This window comes from Meriones unguiculatus, chromosome 21 (assembly GCF_030254825.1).
Source record: "Meriones unguiculatus strain TT.TT164.6M chromosome 21, Bangor_MerUng_6.1, whole genome shotgun sequence".
NCBI lineage: Eukaryota > Metazoa > Chordata > Mammalia > Rodentia > Muridae > Meriones > Meriones unguiculatus.
In genome coordinates, this window is record NC_083368.1 from 3534482 (window position 1) to 3559297 (window position 24816).

Sequence of the window (24816 nt, forward strand, 5' to 3'; positions counted from 1 at the left end):
GGTGTACTTCATTACAAAGGCTGTATGATTAATCTAATTTATCCATCACACCATTAGGTGTGATAATGGTGAAAAAATTACAAGTTGTATCAGATCAACTGTATTTATGTGCACTCAGTAGGATAATTTGCATCATTAAGTGCTGCAGCTCAGCCATTGATAGATAGCTCTGTTGAAATGTGTGGCAGCAACATGATCAAAAGCATGTCCACAGTGAGGAGCAAATGTATAAACAAATTTATAAATATGAATGCATAAACCACTTAAAAATAGAATACATATGATAGGGGCATAATGAAAAAGTTAGAGAAAGGAGAGGGAGAAAAAATTAAAATTATATTTAAATTTTTAAAAATTTAAAAAAGTACGGGTGGGCAAAATGGCTCAGCATGTAAAGGTGCTTTCTGTGCTAGCCTGGTAACCAACACAACCTCTTCAGTCTGTACCTACAGTGGGAAAATTATGTTGCACAGTAGAAAAATATCTATGCTAAGTTATTAATTATATTATGGGATAACAAAGGGTCAATTGTCAGAATTTAACTTCCAAAGGCATTATTTGCATCATTACATAACAGAAAACATTGGAGGAAGAAGCCAGAATTTTCTATTCTGAAAATCTCTATAAACTTAGTTCATTGGATCAGAGATTTTCTAGAAAAAGGCAAATATATTCAACTGTCAGGCAGTGTGTGTGTGTGTGTGTGTGTGTGTGTGTGTGTGTGTGTGTGTATGTGTGTGTGTAGTGTTTGTTAGAACAATAAAGCAACCTAAATTGGGCTTTCCTGATTTGGGGCACTCATTTCTGCTTCCCCTTGTGTAACTCAAATAAGTAGCAGTTGTTTCTTCATTGTGTAAGTAAGACATTCATATAGAGATCATTTAAACTGTCCGTTCCATCCTTTTTCCAGTCCATCTGAAGTCACATGATTGTGAGTTTATTTGTCATCTGGCTGAATTTTTCTACTAAACAATTTCCAAATGGCATTTTTCATCTGAGCATTTCTCAAGTTGTAGATTAATGGGTTTAGCATGGGAGTTATCATAGTATAAAATATAGCAACTGCCTTATCAATGGGTAATGTAGCTGCAGGTCTCATGTACACAAATATGCAAGGCACAAAAATAAAGCCACCACTGTAATGTGAGAAACACAGGCAGAGAGGGCTTTGCGCCTTCCTTCTGCACCGTGGGTCTTTAGTGAGTTTAAGATGACCATGTAGGAGATGAGCAGCAGAAGGAAGTTTAAGAGGCAGATGAAGCCACTGTTGGCAGCACAGAGAGGCCTGGAATGTGAGTATCTTCCCAGGCTAGATCAAGCAAGGGTTCAGATCACACATAAAGTGATCTATGACATTAGGGCCACAGAAAGGTAGTCCAATAATGAAAAGAATTTGTATACCTCCATGAAGACAGCTCCCAGCTCATGACACTCCCACAAGTAAGTTACAAAGTTGGCGATGCATGATGGTTGCATAGTGCAGGGGTTTACAGATGGCTACATAGCGGTCATAGGCCATCACAGTAAGCAAGATGACCTCAGCTCCTCCAAAGAAGTGTTCCCCAAAAACTTGGGTCATGCATCCATTGAATTGAATAGATTTTCTTTCATGGAGTGAATCAACAATCAGTTTAGGTGCATTGACAGAGGAGTAGCAGGCATCAATAAAGGAGAGATAGGCCAGGAAATACTACATAGGGGATCCCAGCAACTGGCTGTTTGTAATGGTTATCAGAATGAGCAAATTCCCCACCACAGAGAAGATATAGATGACCAAAACCACAGCAAATACAGTTTTCTGCATGTGTGGGTTCTGTGTGAGTCCCAGTAGAATAAACTCAGTCACATTGCTCCTATATTCCATCTAGTTTATGAGACAGTTAGTTATATTTCCTGGAAAAATGAATATCCTCATGTTTCAGTAATTTCTGTATTTTAATAATTAGTACTTTGATTATGTTAATTAATGAAATACAGCAAGATTATTTTTAATATTGCGGAAAGAGTTCTAGATATTTATGATTGTTTACGACTATGAAGTTGTCTCCTCAGTGAAGGTAGCTGAAAAGATTATGAACACGAGCAATGTTTGTTTATAAATACAATAAGCAATCTCAAGTCTGCAGAATTTTATGGGATGACTCAGAGCCTAAACAGAGCTCAGATTCATAGAAACAGGTAAACACACAAAGGCTATTAGAATGTATAGTAGTTTAGTGCAGTAGACATCAAAGTGAAGGTGACTACTCTGCACTTGATTCATAAGAAATGGACAGCCAGAAAAGCTAAATCATGATCTGAATGGAAGGACAGATAGAACTTGAGTGATAAAGAACCTTGGATACTAACATCATAAACTGACCTTGGCCTTGGCTGAAACAGACTGGCATTCACTGAACAACAAAATGGAACAGAACTGATGTGAAGTGTTCAGGGGAGATAGTACTGAGGATTCGGTGAAAGAACAAGTGATATTGTAAAAGAATCTGTAATATGATCCTTGGTTGACTCATCAGTCTCTGCAGGAACCCCATAGGCACAGATTTTTGGCTCTGTTGGTCTCCTTGTGGAGCTCCTGTCCCCTCCTAGTCTTTCTATCTCCCCCTTCTAACATAAGATTCCCTGTACTCTGCTCAAAGTATGGCCGTGAGTCTCAGCATCTGCTTGGATACCCCGCTCGTGATGAAGTCCATAGGCAGTTCAGTCTTCATGGGGGTCCCCTAGTAAAAGGAGCAGGGGCAGTCTTTGGCATGAACTCAGTTTCCTGCTCTTTCATCATCTTCCCTTGGAGGGGTGGCCTTATTAGGCCACAGAGAAAGAGGATCCAGACAGTACTGATGAGACCTGATAGGCTAGGGACAGATAGTAGGGGAGGAGGACCTCCTCTATCAGTGGACTATAGAAGGGGCATAGAAAGCAAAGATGGAAGGAGAATGGGACCAGGAGGAGATAAGAGGGGGCTACAACTGTGATACAAAGTGAATGGATTGTAATAAATAATAATAATAATAATAATAATAATAATAAATCGAACAAAAAAGAACCTATAATATATAAGTCTGTGTGTTAACTCCAAAAGTCTGTGTTCTTGCACTGGGTTTTACTAAGTGCTTTGTACTTGATGGATGCTGCTATAAATAACCTGTATTGTTGTTATTTATTTATCGATATAAAGAAAAGAACTACTATCCATATATAAGAACAAAAACATTAAGTGAAATTACTAAACACTGTCTATGTACTAAGAGTTCTTTTAAACACTTACTAGTATAGTTCTTTATATACATAAAACAGGTGGTTGCCATAATTTCCCTACAAATATTCTTATGTCTTTTTGTGTAATATGATAGCAGAGAAATTATCTTTCTTGCCTTATGTAAGCAGAAAAATTGGAAGTATTACAGTATTTTGATTCTTTTAGTTATTTTAATCTCTCAATTTAAAGTATTATGCCCTTCAAATCATCCAATTGTATAACCCACATTGCCATGTAACACAGCTATTGGTTCACAAACTACCTTAGGTATGTATTAATGATTTACTTACTTGTATACTATTTCAGAAATAACTTCATTCGAGGCAAATTTATAGGCAAGCAGTATCATAGTCTTATCATAATGATATGTTTGATATTTGAATCACTAAAGCAGTGAGTGTTGCTATATTCTCAGAAGGACTCTTTCGTCTTGGCCCACCTTTAAGTCATCCTTCTCATATATCATTATAAAGTAGAGGCTGCAAAACACTGTGAAAATGTGCTGCATCAATGAAAGTACATCAATTCAAGGATTGTAGGCACCAAAGGAAAATTCTTGTTATTCTTTTTGTGATCCAGCTTGACTTCATTTTCTGCAACTTGACACACTTGCTTCATCATCTGTTCAAAAATGAGAACAAGAATGGCATTGCAAAATTTGCTATGAGAACTAGTTAAGATGGAAAAGCATGTACTACAGGTCTGGGAACAAACACAAGGCCTTAAATTATTTATACGCATGAAGATAAGTAGAACTGATAATTTGGGCAGCAATGGGGAGAAACAACCAACCTTCCAATAAGCTTAAGAAACACCTTAAAATACTTTCAAAGAAGCCACAGATATGTGTCTTCTTGTTTTGTTTTATTCTGTTTTTATTTTATTTATTTATTTTTTTAAGGCGGGGTTTCTCTGTGTAGCTCTGGCTGTCTTTGTAGATGAAGCTGGTCTCCAATTCAGAGATCTGCCTCTTGAGTGCTGGTATTAAAGGCATGCTCCACCACTGCCCAACATGTAGTTGCAGAAATTTGTACTATCCATAGCACATGACCTCAGAATGAATTATTTGTGTTTATTTCCAGGCCACAGAGGAAGAGAATCAAGGCAGTCCTGCTGAGACTTGATAGGCTAGGGTCAGATGGTAGGGGAGGAGGGCTCCTCCTTTCTGTGGTTGTGGGGAAGTGGGAAGGAGGAGGTGGAAGGAGGATGGGACCAGGAGAAAACAAAGGAGGGGCTACAATTGCATATAAAGTGAATAAATTATAAAAAAATAGATTATTTACAAAGCTTATATTTACTCACTTAATAGTCATTTGTAAGATTTTCACTGTGTGGTCAAGCTAAACCGTGTGCTCAACCTCTGATTAGCCGTAATTGTTAAAAGAGGTATCACACTGTGATACAGTGACAGATGCACTAACCCATGTATTCATCTATGGTTCTCTTATATTCTGACATTAATTAAATTCAAACTACTTACCAAATGTCTTGAAAAGTTAGAGTGAAGATGATATACGCTGTGACTTTATTCATAAACCTTGAAATATCAAACTCCTGTGGAAAAAGTCATAGCATCTATTAAGCATGAGCACTATTGATAGATATACCCCAGCAGCTCCTGCACTCAGGAGTGCTGTGATTGTTCAGAGGAAACCTCTCCAGGAGAGGAACTTTCAATATGAAATGATAACATGTTTACAGATATCCAGTCAGCATGTATTAAATAGTATCTCCACAGAAAAATCTTTTTTTCTCTCCAAAAACCTAAATGTGTTTCACAGACAGTATGAGATTTGGATCTAGAATGCATTCTTTTAATAAACTATGTAGAGATAATCTTTGATTTCTTATTCTGGTCATTCATTCCGAAAGGCAGAGGATGCAAAATTTCAGAAAAGTCTCCAAAGAATCCATTCTACTCACAGTGGAATGTGACCTTGCTGTGGTTATGTTCCTTACAAAGAGAGAACACTTGTATCTTGTATGGAAAGTGTATTTAAAGAAGTTCCCATGAATTTCAATGATCTTGCTATTTGTGCTTTCTCTCCCAGGAATTAATTATCTCCTTTGATGGAAATGATCTATCTTAGAATCCAGCTCTTAGAAGACATGTGTGACTCACTCATTCTTCAGTGGGGAGTAGAATTCTGCAAGCATTGAGAGAAAGCATGTATTAGATCCCTCTCTAACACTGTTCGGTTAAGAACACTGAATGCCACATAAGCAACAGTGTGTCCACCATGAATGCAACTTCTCTTATGCTACATATGACAAGGGCAGTATATGTATTCTTCCTAATGTGACTTTATATCTGAACATTTTTAAAATAATAACTTTCTAGCCCCTTTCTCTCATATTCCTGGGTGCTTTGGATGTTTGTGGAATCTCTACAGCTCTCCATGTTATATCATGTCCATATTATACTCATAGCTAAGGTTACTTCTCGGGGTCCTGTTTCATAACAAAAGAAAGAAAAACAAACCAAAACTAACCAAACAACTGCAAAGAGGGGTTTCATGCTTATTCCTTTGTATTGCTGGTTATTATTTAACATCTGTCATTCATTAGGCTAATTACTATGGAATTATTGTAATTATTAGAACATAGTCTCATGTAGTTTAGACTGGCCTTGTACTCAATGTGAAGCAGAATGTTCTTTGAACTCCTGATCTTCCCACCTCTCCCTCCCAAGTCCTGAATTTTTCCTGTTATTTTTTATTACTTCAGTTAGGTCTTTGACAAGTTAAGACACACATATAATACATGCTGATTTCACCGGTGTGTCTTTGGTTGTGGGCCTAGACTGTAAAGGCAGAGCCATCTCTCCAGCTCTGTGTTTACGCTCACCCAAACCCATGTTAAATCTAACTTCCCACTAACCGCTTTCCCACATGTATGTCTTCTTCCTTCTCCTTTTTCTTTTTCGTCTTCCTTTTCTCCCTCCTGTTTCTTCTTCTTCCTTTATATCTTCGTCATTTTGTCCTTCTCTCCATTCTTTCTTTCTCCCTCCTCCTTCTCATCCTCATCCTCCTTTTCTTTCTCCTCCTTATCCTCCTCCTCCCTCTTCTTCTTGTGATCCGCTGAATTGAACTAGGGCTATCCAAGTAAATGTGGCAGTAAAAATATCCATTGGAATCTGGTGGGGTCATTAGTGAGTATATAACTGAAGACAATAACTCAGCATTCATCAATAGCTTACAGATCACCAAGCATGCTGGGGATCAATGAATCTCTCCCACTCCATGACTGAGTTCACACAGCCTGTCTTATACAAACCTAATGCAGGTAAACGAAGACATTCTGCATTTATGATCACAATTGATGTGCCATCCCCTAAAATAGCACTTCATAGGCTTTCTGCCTATCTTATGGCTCTTACATTCTTTAGGCTTCCTCTTCAGCAATTTTACCTGGGTCTAATATGTGCTATGAGTATACTGCATAGGCTAAGAACTCAACTATCACTTATTTCCAGCACCTGCAATAGCAATAGAACTAAATTTACCACTATTAAATGAAAAGAGAACTTCTCTTATCAAGGCTCAGAATAGTATTTGTTTATGCATGTAAACATAGTTACAATCACTTTGATTCTACTTAAATTTAGCAACAGTGGGCTTATGACCTTACTATTATTGGATTTTTGACCTGGTTTGCAGACATAGGCATACATTTTTCCTAAGGAGTAGGTTTCAAATCTACTATGATTACCCACATAGTAGCCATGCCACTATTGCAAAAGCAGGCATACCTTTTGCCGTACACAATTGGGTAAAAGCATAAATTTCTCTGCCCTACCAGCTTGAATAACACTTCCCACACTCCTATATACTAGTCAGAAAGGAGGCAGCTTACAGTTCAGTTCCAACTTGATTTCTCTATGCCCTACAACCAAGCTGTTTGGTATTTTCAGGAATAAGGTATTACCAGATGTTTCTGGTTGGTCTCCAGATACAATGGACTGAGCATATCTTCAGCCCCTGAAGCTAGGCAAGGTAGCGATTCAAAAGCAGGCAATAGAGTTCATGTTAGAAACAGCTCCCCCTCTCCACTCATCGGGCACTTCATATGAAGATCAAGTCACCCACTGGCTACATGTGTGCAGGGGGGCTAGGTTCAGATGGTGCATGCTCATTAGCTGATGTCTCAGTCTCTGAAAACCTCTCTAGAACTGGGTTAGTTGTCTCTGTGGTCTTCTTGTGAGGTTCCTGCCTCTTTAAGTCCTTCCAACTTTTACCCAACACTTGCACCAGACCCACAGAGTTCTGCCCCATGCTTGGCTGCAAGTTCCAGAATCTGACTCAGTCTGCTGCTGGCTGGACCCTCCCAGATGACAGTCAAGTTAGGCTCTTGTCTGAAAGCATAGCGGAGTATCATTATTAGTGTCAGGGACTGGCTCTCTACCATGGGGTGGGTCTCAGTTTGGGCCAACTATTGTTTGGACTCTTCCTCAATCTTTGTTCCCTCATTATCCCTGCACTTCTTGTAGGCAGGATAAACTTTTGTCAGAGGGTTGTTGTGCCCCTCCTTCTACTAGTCCTGCCTGGCTAGGAGGATGTCACTGCAGTATTTCTTCCCTCACCACCCCCTATAAGGAGTCTCAGCTATAGTCACAACCATATCACCCCAGGAGCCTACCCTGTTGCATACCTTTAGCTCATTTTGAAGTAGATTACTGGAGTTTTTTGGTGTTTATTTATTTATTTTTAATTGTTCCATTTGCCTTTAATTGAAATACTTCTTATAAGCAGAAATTCATACAATTTTTTTAATTTTATTTTTTTAATTTTTAAATAATTTTATGCATTCACTTGTATCCCAGGTATAGCCCATTCCCTCTTTCCCTCCTATTCCTGCCCTCCCTCCCTCATCTCCTCCCTGCCCCCTTCCAAGTCCACTGAAAGAGGGTGTCCTCCTCTCCCTTTGTCTGGCCCTAGCTCGTCAGGTATCTTCAGGATGGTTGCAATGTCCTTATCTGTGGCCTAGCAAGGCTGCTCCTCCCTCAGGGGAGAGGGAATGCTCATGAGTTCATGTCAGAAACAATTCCTGTCCCCCTTACTAGGGAACCCACTGGGATACTGAGCTACCATGGGCTATGTCTGAGCAGGGGTTGTAGGTTATATCCATGCATGGTCCTTGGTTGGATAAACAGTCTCATAGAAGACTCCTGTGCTCAGATATATTTGGACCTTGTGGGGCTCCCTGTCCCCTTTAGGATATACTAATTCCTCCTTCCTTCATATGATTCCATACACTCTACCGAAGGCTTGGTTATGGGTCGCAGCATCTACATGGATACACTGCTAGGTAGAGTCTTTCAGGTGCCTTCTGTGGTAGGCTACTATCCTGTTACTTGTTTTCTCCTATTTCCAATGACCATCCCCTTTGTCCTTCTAGATGGGGATTGATCATCTAGATGGGGTCCTCTTTCTTGTTTATCTTCTTTGGGGGTACATATTTTAATATGTTTATCTTATCTTATAGGTCTATATAAGTGTTGACATACCATGTGTGTCTTTCTGCTTCTGGGCTACCTCACTCAGGATCATTTTTTCTGGATCCCACCATTTGCCTGCAATTCATGATTTCCTTGTTGTTGTTGTTTTTTGTTTGTTTGTTTGTTTTTTGTTGTTGTTGTTGTTGTTTTGGTTTTTTTTTTAATTTTATTTTGTTCTTATCAGTTACATTTTATTAACTCTGTATCCCAGCCATGTCCCCCTCCCTCATTCCCTCCCAGACCCTCCCTCCCTCCCTCATCTCCACCGTGCCCCTTTCCAAGTCCACTGATTGTGTGGGGACCTCCTCCCCATTCATCTGATCCTGTTATATCAGGTATCTACAGGACTGGCTGCAAAGCCCTCCTCTGTGGCCTAACAGGACTGCTCCTCCCTTGGGTGAGGAGGCCAAAGAGCCAGTCATTGAGTTCCTGTTAGAAATAGTCCTTGTTCCCCTCACTTTGGGAAACCAATTGGTTATTGAGCTACCACAGGCTACATCAGAGGGGAGGTTCTAGGTTATATCCATACATGGTCCTTGATTGAATGTCAGTCTCAGAAAAGACCCTGTGCCCAGATATATATGGTCCTTGTGGAGCGCCTATCCTTTCCCCATCAGACTAACTCCCCTTCTTTCTTATGATTCCCTGTACTTTGCCAAAGGTTTGGTCATGAGTCTTTGCTTTGAAAACACTGCTAGTTAGAGTCTTTCAGATGCGCTCAGTAGACTCCTGTCATACGTTCAATGCACATCCCATCTGTCTTTCTAAACGAGGATTGATCATCTTACCCCATGTCCACTCAATTGATTGTCTTTTTTAGGTGTATAGATTTCATTATGTTTATCATATCTTATAGGTCTATATAAGTGAGTATATACCATGTTTGTCTTTCTCCTTCTGGGATATTTCACTCAGAATGATCTTTTCTAGATCCCACCATTTGCCTGCAAATTTCATGATTTTCTCCTTTTTGATTGCTGAGTAGTATTCCATTCTGTAAAAACACCACAATTTCTGTACCCATTCCTCCACTGATGTACATCTGGGTTGTTTCCAGGTTCTGGCTATTACAAATAAAGCTGCTACAAACATGGTTGAGCAAGTATCCCTTTTGTGTACTTGAGCAAACTTTGGGTATATACCTAGCAGTGGTATAGCTGGGTCTTGAGGAAGCACTATTCCTAATTGTCTTAGAAAGTGCCACATAGATTTCCAGAGTGGTTGTAGCAGTTTACATTCCCACCAGCAGTGGAGGAGGGTTCCCCTTTCACCACAACCTCTCCAGCAGGTATTGTCACTTGAGTTTTTCATCTTGGCCATTCTGATGGGTGTAAGGTGAAATCTCAGGGTCGTTTTGATTTGCATTTCCCTGATGGCTAATGAGGTTGAGCATTTCTTTAAGTGTTTCTCTGCCATTCGATATTCCTCTGTCGAGAACTCTCTGTTTAGCTCTGTTCCCCATTTTTTAATCGGATTACTTGGTTTGCTGCTTTTCAGCTTCTTTAGTTCTTTGTATATACTGGATATTAGTCCTCTGTCAGATAAAGGGTTAGCAAAGATTCTTTCCCAATCTGTAGGCAGTCATTTTGTTTTGATGACGGTGTCCTTTGCTTTACAGAGCTTTTCATTTTCATGAGGTTCCATTTATTGATTGTTGATCATAGAGCCTGTGCTGTTGGTGTTCTGTTCAGGAAGTTGTCTCCTGTGCCAATGAGTTCTAGGCTGTTCCTCACTTTTTCTTCTAACAGATTTAGAGTATATGGTTTTATGCTGAGGTCTTTGATCCACTTGGACTTTAGTTTTGTGCAGGGTGATAAATATAGATCTATTTTCATTTTTCTGCATGTGGACATCCAGTTGGAACAGCACCATTTGTTGAAGATACTGTCTTTTTTTCCATTGAATGGTTTTGGCTTCTTTGTCAAAAATTGAGTATTCATAGGTGTGTGGGTTTATTTCTCGGTCTTCTATGCGGTTCCATTGATCCTCCTTTCTGTTTTTATGCCAATACCATGCAGTTTTTTATTACTATTGCTCTGTAGTACAACTTGAGATCGGGGCTGGAGATACCTCCAGATGATCTGTTGTTATACAGGACTGTTTTAGAGATTCTGGGTTTTTTGTTTCTCCATATGAAGCTGAGAATCTTTTTTTCAAGGTATGTAAAGAATTGAGTTGGTATTTTGATGGGAATTGCATTGAATCTGTAGATTGCTTTTGGCAGGATGGCCATTTTCACAATGTTAATCCTACCAGTCCAGGAGCACAGGAGATCTTTCCATCTTCTGATATCTTCTTCAATTTCTTTCTTCAGAGACTTGAAGTTTTTCTCAAACAGGTCTTTCACTTGCTTGGTTAGTGTCACCCCAGGGTACTTTATGTGGTTAGTGGCTATTGTGAAGGGTGTTGTTTCCCTAATTTCTTTCTCGGCCCTTTTGTCTTTGGTATACAGGAGGGCTTCTGATTTTTTTGAGTTGATTTTGTATCCAGCCACTTTGCTGAAGGTGTTTATCAGCTGGAGGAGTTCTCCCGTTGAATTTTTGGAGTCGCTCATATATACTATCATATCATCTGGGAATAGTGACACTTTGACCTGTTCCTTTCCTATTTGTATCCCCTTGATCTCCTTTAGTTGTCTTATTGCTCTGGCTAGGACTTCAAGTACTATGTTGAAGAGGTATGGAGAGAGTGGGCAGCCTTGTCTTGTCCCTGATTTCAGTGGGATTGATTTAAGTTTCTCTCCATTGAGTTTGATGTTGGCTATAGACTTGCTGTATATTGCCTTTACTATGTTTAGATATGTGCCTTGTATCCTTAATCTCTCCAAGACTTTGAACATGAATGGGTGTTGGACTTTGTCAAATGCTTTTTCAGCATCTAAGGAGATGATCATGTGGTTTTTCTCCTTCAGTTTGTTTATGTGGTGGATTACATTGATGGATTTCCGTATGTTGAACCACACTTGCATGCCTGGGATGAAGCCTACTTGGTCGTGGTGGATGATATCTTTGATGTGTTCTTGGATTCAGTTTGCAAGTATTTTATTGAGTATTTTTGTGTCAATGTTCATAAGAGAGATAGGTCTGAAATTCTCTTTTTTTGTTGGGTCTTTGTGTGGTTTAGTTATCAGGGAGACTCTCGCTTCATAGAGTGAGTTTGGTAATGTACCTTCTGTTTCTATTTTGTGGAATAGTTTGAGGAGAATTGGTGTTAGCACTTCTTTGAAGGTCTGGTAGAATTCCGTGCCGAAACCATCTGGCCCAGGGCTTTTTTTGGAGGGGAGACTGTGAATGACTGCTTCAATTTCCTTGGGGGATATAGGGCTATTCAGTCTTTCTACCTGATCTTGACTTAATGTTGCAAGATGGAATCTATCAAGAAAATTGTCCATTTCATTTAGGTTTTCAAATTTTGTGGCATAAAGGCTTTTGTATGACCTAATGATTGTTTGATTTTCCTCAGTGTCTGTAAATTTCCTTTTCATCTCTGATTTTATTGATTTGGATAGATTCTCTCTGCTTTTTAGTTAGTTTGGCTAAGGGTTTGTCTATCTTGTTGATTTTCTCAAAGAACCAGCTTTTTGTTTCATTGTTCGTTTGAATAGTTTTATTTGTTTCTAATTGATTGATTTCAGCCCTGAGTTTGATTATTTCCAGTCATCTGCTCCTCTTGGGTGTATTTGCTTCTTTTTTTTCTAGGGTTTTCAGTTGGGCCATTAAGTTGTTTGTATGTGATGTTACAAATTTCTTCTTGCAGGCACTTAGTGCTCTAAATTTTCCCCTGAGCACTGCTTTCAATGTGTCCCATAAATTTGGGTATGTTGTGCCTTCCTTTTCATTGAATTCTAGGAAGTCTTTAATTTTTTTCTTTATTTCTTTCTTAACCCAGCTGTCATTGAGTAACAAGTTGTTCAGTTTCCATGTGCGTGTCAGCTTTTTGTTATTTCTGTTGTTGTTGAGGTCCAGCTTTAGTCCATGGTGGTCAGATAGAATACAAGGGAGTATTTCAATCTTTTTGTATCTGTTGAGGCTTGCTTTATGACCAACTATATGGTCTATTTTGGAGAAGGTTCCATGTGGTGCTGAAAAGAAGGTATACTCTTTTGAGTTTGGATGAAAAGATCTGTAGACATCTATTAGGTCCATTTGATTTAGGGTCTCTGTAAGTGTTTTTATTTCCCTATTTTTTTTCTGTCTAGTTGATCTGTCCCTTGGTGAGAGTGGAGTGTTGAAGTCTCCCACATTTAGAGTATTAGGATCAGTGTGTGATTTAAGCTTTAATATTGTTTCATTTATGAATGTAGGTACTCTTGTATTTGGGGCAATATTCAAAATTGTGATGTCCTCTTGGTGGATTTTTCCTTTGATGAGAATATAGTGGCCCTCCTTATCTTTTTTGATTAACTTGGGTTGAAAGTCTATTTTATTAGATATTAGGATGGCTACTCCAGCTTGTTTTCTGGAACCATTTGCTTGAAAAACATTTTTCCAGCCCTTTACTCTGAGGTAGTGTTTATCTTTGTTGCATAGATGTGTTTCTTGGATGCAACAGAATGTTGGATCCTGTTTCCGCAACCATTCTGTTAGTCTGTGTCTTTTTATTGGGGAGTTGAGTCCGTTGATGTTGATAGAAACTAGTGACCAACAATTGTTACTTACTTTAGATGTGGGGTTGGTGGTGTCACTGAGTTTCATTGCTTGTGTTCTTTTGTTTTTTTTTTTTTTGTGTGTGTGTGTAGTTATCTATTTCCTCTGTTTCCTTAGATGTAGTTGTTTTCTTTGGTTTGGAGTTTCCCTTCTAGTAACTTCTGTAGAGCTGGGTTACTATGTAGATATTGTTTAAATTTGGTTTTGTCTTGGAATATTTTGAATTCTCCCTCTATGTTGATTGAAAGTTTTGCTGGGTATAGTAGTCTGGGTTGGAATCTGTGTTCCCTTAAGGACTGTATGATTTTTGTCCAGGCCCTTCTGGCTTTCATAGTTTCTGTTGAGAAATCTGGTGTGATTCTAATAGGTCTACCTTCGTATGTTGCTTAGCCTTTTTCCCTTGCTGCTCTTAGAATTTTTTCTTTGTTCTATAGGTTCAGTGTTTTGACTATGATGTAACGTGAAGAATTTCTTTTCTGGTCTAGTCTACTTGGTGTTCTGTAGGCCTCTTGTATGTTTATGGACATCTCCTTCTTTAAGTTGGAAAAGTTTTCTTCTATAAGTTTCTTTAAAATATTTTCTGGACCTTTGAGCCTGATGTCTTCTTTTTCTTCTACTATTATTCTTAGATTTTGTCTTTTCATGGTGTCCTTGATTTCTTGGATGTTTTGTGTTTGGAACTTTTCTGATTTTATTTTTTCTTTGAGAGACGTGTCAATTTCCGAAAGTGTATCTTTGGCTCCTGAGATTCTTTCTTCCATCTCTTGTATTCTGTTGGTGATGCTTACCTTTGTAGTTCCTGATTCTCTATGTTCTCCAGCTCCTGGTTTTTCTCTGTTTGTGTTTTCTTTATTGACTCTAATTCTGTTTTCATGTCTTGCACCATTTCCTTCATCTGTTTGAATGTGGAGTCCTGCTTTTCAATGACGGCTTCTATTTTTTGTCTGTTTCCTCTCTATGTATCACTAATTGTGCCTCTACTTCTTTGGGTATAATTGCCTGTATTTCTATGAGAGCTTTGTTTATTTCTTCTTTATTTGCCTTCATTTGTGTGGACATTTCTTTGAGAGCTTTGTGCATTTCTTCTTTGTTTGCCTCAATTTTTGTGGTCATTTCTCTGAGAGCACGATTTGTTTCCTCTTGGTTAGTCTCGATTTCTTTGGCTATTTCTCTGAGGGCTTTGTTCGTTTCATCTTTTTGGGCTTCCAATAGCTGGAGAAACATAGTTTTGATGTTGTTTTCTTGTATATCTAGTGAATTGAAGTGTCCATTGTTTTGTGGGGTTGCTGGTGAGGTCATTATGTCCTGATTTTTGTTGGGAGTGTTCTTATGTCTGCTTCTGGCCATCTGATTATTTATAATCCTCACTGTTTGTTCCTGGAGATTGTAGTTCGGGCTATGATCGTCTCTTTCTGTTTTCTGGACTGTTTTTTTTTTTTTTTTTCAGGAAGATGAGAGAGGTTCACTGGTTTGGGAGTGTGCACTGTGGTTTCAGTTTTGCCTATGTAAGGAATGTGAAGCTGGCGCTATTCGCGTGCACTTTTAGCAGGCGCAGTGTGCATGCGCGGATTCTCTGACTATTGCAGTGGCCTGCAGGCCACTATTATGCAGTTCTGTCTGAGAGCCAGGGATTGTTTGCCTGGATTACACTGGTGGACCCTCAAGGTAGAGGCTTCAGTGTTGTGGTCGCTATCTCAAGAATCATTATGATGCCCACACTAGGGTTGTAGATGGCAAGGGATCTCGTCTGATTGCTTCTGTGGAGAGGCCCTGGGTCTGGGGCAAACTCTCCCTAGAAGGCTCACTCACTCTCTTGCCGGACCAGTTGGAATGCACAGGGGTTCCCCTTGCTCACTATTCTCTGATTTGGTCCTGCTGCGGAGAGTGCATGGGTAGGCTAACAGTCAGCTCTGTGACACTGTGGCCGCAGGACTTGGTGTCCACCTTTCCTGTGTGCTGCCTCTCTGTCCTTTCCCTCTGCCAGGAGGGGTTATGTTGACTGGTCCCAGGGTGGCTCGGGAAAGAGTTATGTTGAGTGTTTTCAATCCCAGATCCCGGATCTCTCTGCCAGAAGCAGCCTGGCGGTAGAACCTATGTTTGCTGATCCCGAGAGAGTACCAAGTAGGTTTGAGTGTCCTCAGATCCAGAGCTTGGGTTTCTCTGCTAGGGGCTGCTGGGTGAACTGGAGAGAAGGTGCTGTGTCCTTGGCAGGCTGCCTCTCTGTCCTTCCCCTCTGACCTTCCCCTCCGCTAGGGCAAGCTTATGGAGGTGCTCTCAGGGGAGTGCCAGAAGGGGTTGGGGCTTCTCAGTCCGATCCTGAGCCGGGGTTTCTCTGCCAGGGGCCGGGGAGGGGGGCGCCAGTGATAAAACTTGCTGCTAGACCTTATTGCGCTGGACCCAGGAGAATCTCAGGACATGTAGAATGACCACAGTCCCAGCTCTGGAGCTGAAGTTTGTTTGCTAGGAGCCGCCAGCAGAACTGGAGTTCCGGCACTGTGAAGTCACTGTGTGCTTCTTTATCCTTCAGCTCCGCTGTGGCAGGGTTATGGCAGCGTTTGGGGAGTGCCCGAAAGGATTAGGTTTTCTCAGCCCCAATATCAGGTTAGGGTACAGACAATGTGGTCTGTGGCAGATTCTGCTGGACGACTCCTGCTTCCTCCCAAGAGGGAGTAGGGATGTTGAGCTGGGCGCACAGCTGCTCTCTGTGTGGCGGGAGCTCAGTTGTGATGGTGGCGGGTATCTGTGGTCCCAGAGACCTTGCAGGGAAAGACTGGGTGACCTGTGATCAGACTTGCAACTTTCCTTCCCCGTTTTCTTGCGAATGGGACTCCCAGTCTCTGGCACCCTTGTGCCCACCGATCAGCCTGGGAAAGTGATCGGGACACGCAGGCTTGTGGCTCCAGCCCAGAGACCCAAAGCCCGCGTTAGCCGGGTTCTCTTCCGGGTTCTGGCTGGGTAGCCGTGAGTGGACCCGACCAATTCCCAAGCTGTGGGAGCCTCCCCTCACCTGGGAAACACGATTGTTTTAGGGCCCAGAGTTCAGTCTCCTGGTCGCTGCACGGAGTGTGTTGTCTCGCTTCTCAGACACAATGTTCTCCTGGCGCTGCCATCTTGGCACCCCCCCCCATTTTTTGGTGTTTAATTTCTTAAGTTCTTTGTATATTTTAGATATCACCCCTTTGTCTCATGTAGAGTTGGTGAATATCTTTTCCCAACCTGTAGGCTGCCATTTTGTTCAATTGACAGTGTTCTTTGATTTACAGAAGCTTCTCAGTTTCATGAAATCCCATTATTTATTGTTGATATCTGAGCCTGTGCCATTGGTGTTCTGTGCTGGAAGTTGTCATCTATGCCAATGAGTTCCGTGCTTTTCCTCACTTTTCTTCTAATAGGTTTAGAGTCTCTTGTTTTATGTCAAGGTCTCTGGTCCACTTGGACTTGAATTTTTTGAAGGGTGATAAATATGGGTCTATTTGCATTTTTCTACATGCAGACATCCAGTTAGACCAGCACCATTTGTTGAAGATGCTTTTTTTTTTCTCCATTGTATGGTTTTGGTTCTTTGTTAAAAATTAAGTGCCCTTACTTGTGTGGGTTTATTTCTGGGTCTTCAATTTGGTTCCAGTGATCACTCTGTCTGTTTCTATGCCAATACCATGAAGTATTTGTTCCTATTGCTCTGTAGTATAGCTTGTGATCAGTGATGTTGATACCACCAGAAGTTCTTTTATTGTACAGAACTGTTGTGGCTATTCTGGGTCTCTTATTTTTCCATATAAAGTTAATGGTTTCTCTTTCTAGATCAGTAAAGAATTGTGTTGGAATTTTGATGGGAATTTCTTGGAATCCTTAGATTGCTTTTGGCAGGATGGTCATTTTACTATGTTTTTTTTTTCATTTTTATTTTAATTTTTATTAATTACACTTTATTCACTTTGTATCCCCCTATAGCCACCTCCCTCTTCAGTTCCCAATTCCACTCTCTCTCCCTCTTCTCCACACATGCCTCTGCCCAAGTCCACTGATAGGGGAGGTCTCCCACTCCTTCCTTCTGATTCTAGTCTATCAGGTCTCATCAGGAGTAGCTGCACTGTCTTCCTCTGTGGCCTGGTAAGGTTGCTCCCCCCTTAGGGGCACGTGATCAAAGAGCAGGCCAATCAGTTCATGTTCCAGTTACTATGGAACCCACTTGTACACTGAACTGCCATGGGCAACAGCTGTGCAGGGGTTCTAGGTTATCTGCATGCATGGTACTTGGTTGGAGTATCAGTCTCAGAAAAGACCCTGTGCCCAGATTTTTTGTTTCTGTTGCTTCTCTTGTGGAGCTCCTGTCCTCTCCAGGTCTTATTATTTCTTACTTCTTTCATGAAATTCCCTGCACTCTGCGCAAGGTTGGCCATAAGTCTCAGCATTTGCTTTGATACCCTGCAGGGTAGAGCATTTCAGAGGCCCTTTGTGGCAGTCTTTTGTACTGTTCCCTGTTTTCTCCTTCTTCTGATGTTCATCCTCTTTGCCTTCCTGTTTGGGATTTGAGCATTTAGCCAGAGTCTTCCTTCTTGATTTCTTTAGGTGTACAGATTTTAGTAGGTGTATCCTATATTATATGTCTAATATCCACTTTTGAGTGAGTAAATACCCTGTTTTTCTTCTGAGATACCTCACTCAAGATGATCTTCTCCAGTTTCCATCATTTACCTGCAAATTTCATTATTTCCTTGTTTTTTATTGCTGAGTAATATTCCACTGTGTAAATGTACCACAATTTCTGTATCCATTCCTCAGTTGAGGGGCATCTCAGTTGTTTCCAGCTTCTGACTATTACAAATAAAGCTGCTACAAAATAATCCCCTGTATCCTATCTGATCATCATGGACTAAAGTTGGACCTCAACAATAGAAATAGCAAAAAGTCTACACACATATGGAAACTGAAGAACATGCTAAAGAAATAAATTAAAGTCTTCCTAGTATTCAATGAAAATGAAGACACAACATACCCAAACTTATGGGACACAATAAAAGCAGTGCTAAGAGAAAAGTTAAAAGCTCTAAGTGCCTTCAAGAAGAAATTTGAAACATCTCATTGAAGCAACTTAATGGCTCACCTAAAAGCCCTAGGAAAAAAAGAAGCAGACACACCAAAGAGGAGTAGATGGATGGAAATAATCAAACTCAGGGCTGAAATCAATCAATTAGAAACAAATAAAACTTTTCAAAGAATCAAGGAAACCAAGAGCTGGTTTTTTGAGAAAATCAACAAGATAGACAAACCCTTAGCCAAACTAACTAAAAGGGTAGAGAGACATTATCCAAATCAACAAAGCCTCTTTGCCTTTCTGTATAGGAATTGATCATTTTAGCAAGAGTCCTCCCTGCTTCTGGGATAGCTCACTCAGGATGATCTTTTCCAGGTCCCACCATTTACCTGCAAATTTCATGATTTCCTTGTAATATTCCATTGTGTAGATATACCACAATTTGTGCATCCATTCCTCCACTGAGGGGCATCTGGGCTGTTTCCAGCCTCTGGCTATTACAAATAAGGCTGCTACAAACATGGTTGAGCAAATGTCCTTATTGTGTACTTGAGAATCTTTTGGATATATGCTTAGGAGTGGTATAGCTGGATCTTGAGGAAGCGCTATTCCTAGTTGTCTGATAAAGCGCCAGATTGCTTTCCAGAGTGGTGGTACAAGTTTACATTCCTACCAGCAGTGGAGGAGGGTTCCCCTTACTCCACAAGCCTGATGAGAGGAGAGCCTTCCTGAATACCACAGTTACCATACAGGTCCATACACCTGATCTCTTTTCAAATTATCTAACTCCAGGGTTTTCTCTGTTTATGCTTTCTTTATTGATTCTAATTATGTTTTCATGTCTTGAATGATTTTAATCATTTACTTTACCTGACTGAATGGTGGATTTCTATCTGTCTGTGATGGCCACTATTTTTTCATTCTTTTCCTCTTCATTTTTTATTTGTAAATGCATAATCATAGATTTAAGATCATTTTCCTGTGTTTCAGGTGCATTAGAATATCTATTAATTTTGCAGGATTCTGGTGAAGCCATGATCTCCTGATGTTATTATTTTTGTCATTTATTACAATTTATTCAATTTGTATCTCAGCTGTGGTCCACTCCCTCATCTTCTCCCATTTTTACCCTTTCTCCCTCTTCCCCCTATGCCCCTCCCCTAGTACCCTGATAGGAGAGGTCCTCCCCTCCTTCTATTTGACTCTGGCCTATCAGGTCTTATCAGGACTATGTAGGTGTACATTGTCTTCCTCTGTGGCAAGGCTGCAACCCCCAGAGGAAGGTGATCAGAGAGCTGGCCACTGAGTTCTGAGCCAGCCAGAGAAAGACCCTGCTCCCCTTACTAGGGACTCCATTCAGGAGCTCCAAAAGGAGTCAATATTTTCTTGAACTTTAAACTCAAAAGAATTCCATGAAGACACTTTGAGACAAACATCTCCAACAGAAGTCTTACTGTTTTATATATTTTTATGAGATGTTTGTGTTGTTTTCTGTTTTTCATTCTTTTTCCCTAGTCAGTTGTGATTTAATTTTCTCTGATGTCAGTAGTTCTTATTAGGACCCAGACAAACCACATCTAATGTCAGATAGTAATCTGGACTTACTTTAAATTTTATTACACCTATGCACTCTCCTGTAATTAATTAGTCCTAGTTACAAATCAAGGTTGTAGATCCAGGTCCATTGATCATGTCCTAAGAAATTTAAGTATTTTTTTTCTTATTTGAGTGGTGGATAAGGATAAAATGAGCTGCTGACAACGTCTCTCTGGAAGGTCTTTGCTGTGAATTCATGATTAAATAGGAGGCATCATCATTGCAGTATGTGGTGGTTAGGTTTACTTTGCTCTTACTGGGACTAATTTCCTTAGTATCTTGGCATTAGACAGGGTTCTCTAGAACTTAGTAGGATCTCATGCCAGTGAAGGAATGGACTTGTCAGTGAGTGTAAGAGTAAGCAGGCAAAGACAGAGTAAGTTTTTTCTTCCTTCTTCCTTCTATAGACTGCGACAGAAGGTGTAGCCCAGATTAAGGTTAAATATCCCCTTAATATTTACTTCAGACACAAATATGCTCATAAACCCTTCAATCCAAAATTTGTATCTCCTATGAGAAATGTATGGATAAAGATGGAGTAGAGATTGAGGGAATGACAAACCAATGACTGGCCAAACTTGAAATCCACTACATAATAGATAGCCAACCTCTGCCACTATTAATGATTCTCTGCTAGTGTACAGACAGGAGCCTAGCATAACTGTGTTCTGAGAGGCTTCAATCAGTAGCTGATGGAAACAGATTCAGAGACTAACAGCTAGACAATAGGCTGAACTCAGGAAGTATTTTGAAATACTGGGAGGAAGGATAGAGGCAGCTGGAAGAGTCAAGGACACCATAAGAAAACCTACAGAGTAAACTAGCCTGGGCCCATGGGGCTCACAAAGACTGAACACCAACTAAAAAGCATGCATGGACCTAGACCCCCTACACATATGTAGCAGATGTGCAGTTTGCTCAACATGTGGGTCCCTTTAGAATGGGAATAATGGTGGTCTCTGACTCTGTTGTCTGCCTCTGGGTCTCTTTCCCTAGCTTGGCTGCCTTCTTAGGCCCCAGTGAGAGAGGATGTGCTTTGCCCTGTTTTGAATTGACTTGCCAGGGTATGTTAGTATCCCATGGGGCCTCCCCTTCTCTGAAAAGGAGAATGGGAGATGGAGGGAGAGGGTCTTGAGGGTGGGACTAGAGCAAGGAAGGGAGCTGGGATCAGTTTGTAAAGTCATTAAATAAATGAATGAATAAGTAAATACTTTTCCAACCTCAAAAAACTGGAATTAGATGTAGGTCTTCACACTTCAAATGATTTAATTAAGGAAGAAGAAATCCTTCACCAGTGTGCCCACTTGGGTTTTAGTTATTTCTAGGTGTGGTCAAGTTAACAACCAAGAATTGCCATTATACTTGGATTCTTCAGTGAGGGGCTAAATTTAACTATCTCCATAAGGGACACTAGTTTTCTTTCTTTTTCACTTATAGATGCTCATATTTCTCATTTATGTTTTCAATTCCAGTTTGAAGTAAGTAATATCAAACTTGTTTATGTCTTTGATTATAATGAGAATGAAAAATACAAAAAAAACCTAAAACACTATAAAGCACCTCATGTTTAAACAATATTAGGAATTTTAGTAGTCTTCATTAAGTTATAAAATTGTTTCTACAGTATGGAATGAAGTGTGGCTATAAAGTTACTAAATTACTTATATTACTATTCAAATTATATGGGATAAGTATATTAAGCCAAATTAGTACCATGTTTTTGTTTATGAATATAGTGTTTTTACTTGTAAATGAAAATTAAATAAAGAGTACACTTAAGATGCTATACATTGAAGATATGAGGAATAATTTCTAAATATTGAAATTTCAGACAAAATTATATAAATTGGACTAATCAAGGGAGAAAATGAAAATGGAAAGGAAGATAATTTTGGAATTAGTAAGATGAAATATTCATGAATATGTGGATAATGAGCTGCGTGTAAATATGTGAGAATAGCATATTAGGACAAAATATTTCCCAGATTTTTAGTAAATTGTATCATGTGTACCATTGTGAGACAAAACTTTACTATGCAATCCTGACTAGAGCAGAACTCAGGAGGTAGACCAAGTTGTCATAAAACTCATAGCAGTCCTCCTTTCTCAGCCTCCTGAGTGATGGATGATTACAGATATTTGTCCTTATGACAGATGCCCATTTCCAGTTTCATAACCAGACTTTATCATAACTGGAAAAATGTTTGGTAGAACAACTGAATCATAGGAAGGAATTACTTATAAAAGTTTGTAGATTCAGTTGCACATATCATTTGAACTGCTTCTCATTAGGGGAAAACTAATTCCACATATTAAAGGCAGGGGCAATAAATCTATTACATGCTGTGGAATTTTCTACTTTAAGTGTTACACTAATGTACTGAGTGTCTAGTAACATAAAGTATTTTGCATATTTTCTAAATTTCCAGTGGGCATAATTAAGGAAGCATTTTCAAACCACCACACTAACAATAAATTTTAGGATAATATTAATAAGGATAACATTAGTAGTCTTAGGTTACTCTCTTAACACAGTGATACAGTTAGGTGAGAAGTAACCAAGCATTTATTACATATGCCACATAAACACCAGCAACTTGAGTCCTTTAAGAATATTTCCATGAAATTTTCACAATATTTTATCAACAACAGAAACAATGGAGCATTTATGCCATAGTACTAATAAATGAATAAAGAAAAGCCTTAATTTGTGACAACTGATCAGTGATGGGTTTACCTTCACGCCCATAACTACAGCTTAGACTTCTTGCAAAAAGTGCTCCTGAGACTGTTTCCCATGGGTCTCCTTGTTTTTTAACTTAAAATATTTCGGGCAGTGAATCCTTAAAAGCTACATTGGATTAAAGACTCGTGGGAGAGATTGGTGCTTCCCACATCTACAGTTTTGTTTCATTTGAAAGTCACAGAAAAGAAAGAAGAACTACATTAAAGAACACATTGTATCCCAGAAAAAAAAAGGATCCTGACAGAAGTAAGTATTATGAATAGTACACACACACACACACACACACACACACACACACTAACATCATAAAGCTATTATTAAAAGCTACGACTATAACAAAATCTTCAGAGTATTGATTAATTTAATCTGTAGAAAATTTGATATCTGTTAACCTCACTTATAAATTCAATTCCTGACATATATTTGCCCATGGTTAATTTAAATTAGAATTTATAAAATTATATGGCAACTATAGTGAAAATTAGCGTGGCAGCCAAGGTTTTATGTCCCTTTATTTAACCATGATCTTCAGAAATATGCAAACACTGTTGAGATAAAAATTTCCTCTTTGTTCATGTGCAACCCTGTCCTATTGTGTGTTTATTAAGCAAACAGCCAGAAGTACAACATAGGGCTCAGCAAGTCATGATGAAGAAAAAAATCAGGAAAAGTGATGAAAGCTATTTACCACCATGTTCAGAACACTATACTGTTAATATAAAGCATATAAACCTTTTCCCCTCTAATTGAATTGCACAAGTCATTAAGATTAGGTTTTGATGTTTTACAATTTTCCTTAATATGGTTAGTAAATTCAAATAGCAGAATATCATAGAAAATTCTTCCTGATAGTTAACACTGCTCACATATTTTCGTGGCCTTTTAAGTCTCAAGAATTATAATTCAATGTTTTCCTTTCTATTTTCTTCCAGTTAAGATGCAGTTGATATAGCTTTGAAACCATTATATATCAGAGGACTTCCTATTAAAAAATAAATTGCAGACCTTTAGAAAATATGGTATAAATAAAAGATATGTTTTTAAATGAGGCAAAATTTATTTATTCTAAACTTGATTATGAAAGTTTCTGTGTGTGAGAGAAAAATAGAGAAAGAAAGGGTCAGAGAAGGTGAGCAGAGAAAGGGAGAGAGATGGAGAAAGGGGCCTTGTAGAGGGAGAGAGAAAAAAAGTATTGGGGTAGAAGAAAAGAGGAGAAAAGATGAAGTGGAAAAGAGGAACAGAGAGAGAGGAGAAATGGATGAGAGGAAGAAAAAGGAGATGGGGAGGAGAGGAGAAAAAAAATTATTTTAGTTTTATATGAATAAAAAGATAAAAAGGAGAATATAACATAATAGCCATCATAACAGCCATAAAGACATAACAGCCATCAAGGGACTATTTTAGGTAAAGGAAGGAGACAGCAGGATGGGACAGAATGGTAGCAGGATGGCAGAAGAAGCAGAAGAGGAAGATGGGAAAAAACCTACATGTAAAAAGGCTGCTATGAAAGAAAGGAGAGATAGAAAGATTTGGAGGGGACAGGAGCTCCAAAGGAGAACCAATAGAGACATAAAAACAGCCCTGGGAGACCTGAAGAGAATGATACCCCAACAAAGGACAGTGCATGTTCTCCCTTCCTTTCTTTATTCTTTCTTTTCTTCTTTCCTTTGTTCATTCCTCTCTTCTTCCCTCCATTATTCCTTCCCAGTCTCATTCTTTTTTTCCTCATTTGCTTTCTTAAAAATGAAATTAAAAACAAAAGAAAAAAAGGGAGCTTTGGGATAGAGTAGAACCTGTGGATGATTCAACATTATGGGATGTTTTCATTGGACTTCTACAGTCTCTATGGCATAATTTTGAGACACTTATTTCTACACAGATTAGCATTTGCTTAGACAATTTGGCCATTGTAATTAAAATATCCCTGGATAATCATGATAAAAAACTTTGTGTTAATATTAATATCTAGGAATATTTTGAATTATTAAGATGTATGCTTTCTATGGTTGTGATTTTCTAGGTCATGAACATTTTTTGGCT

General features: G+C 39.3%; 1 pseudogene; it reads right to left on the minus strand.

Moving 5' to 3' along the window:
- Positions 1-937: 937 nt before the first annotated feature.
- On the minus strand, positions 938-1864 carry LOC132649780 (olfactory receptor 4C46-like; annotated as a pseudogene).
- Between the last annotated feature and the right edge of the window lie 22952 nt (positions 1865-24816).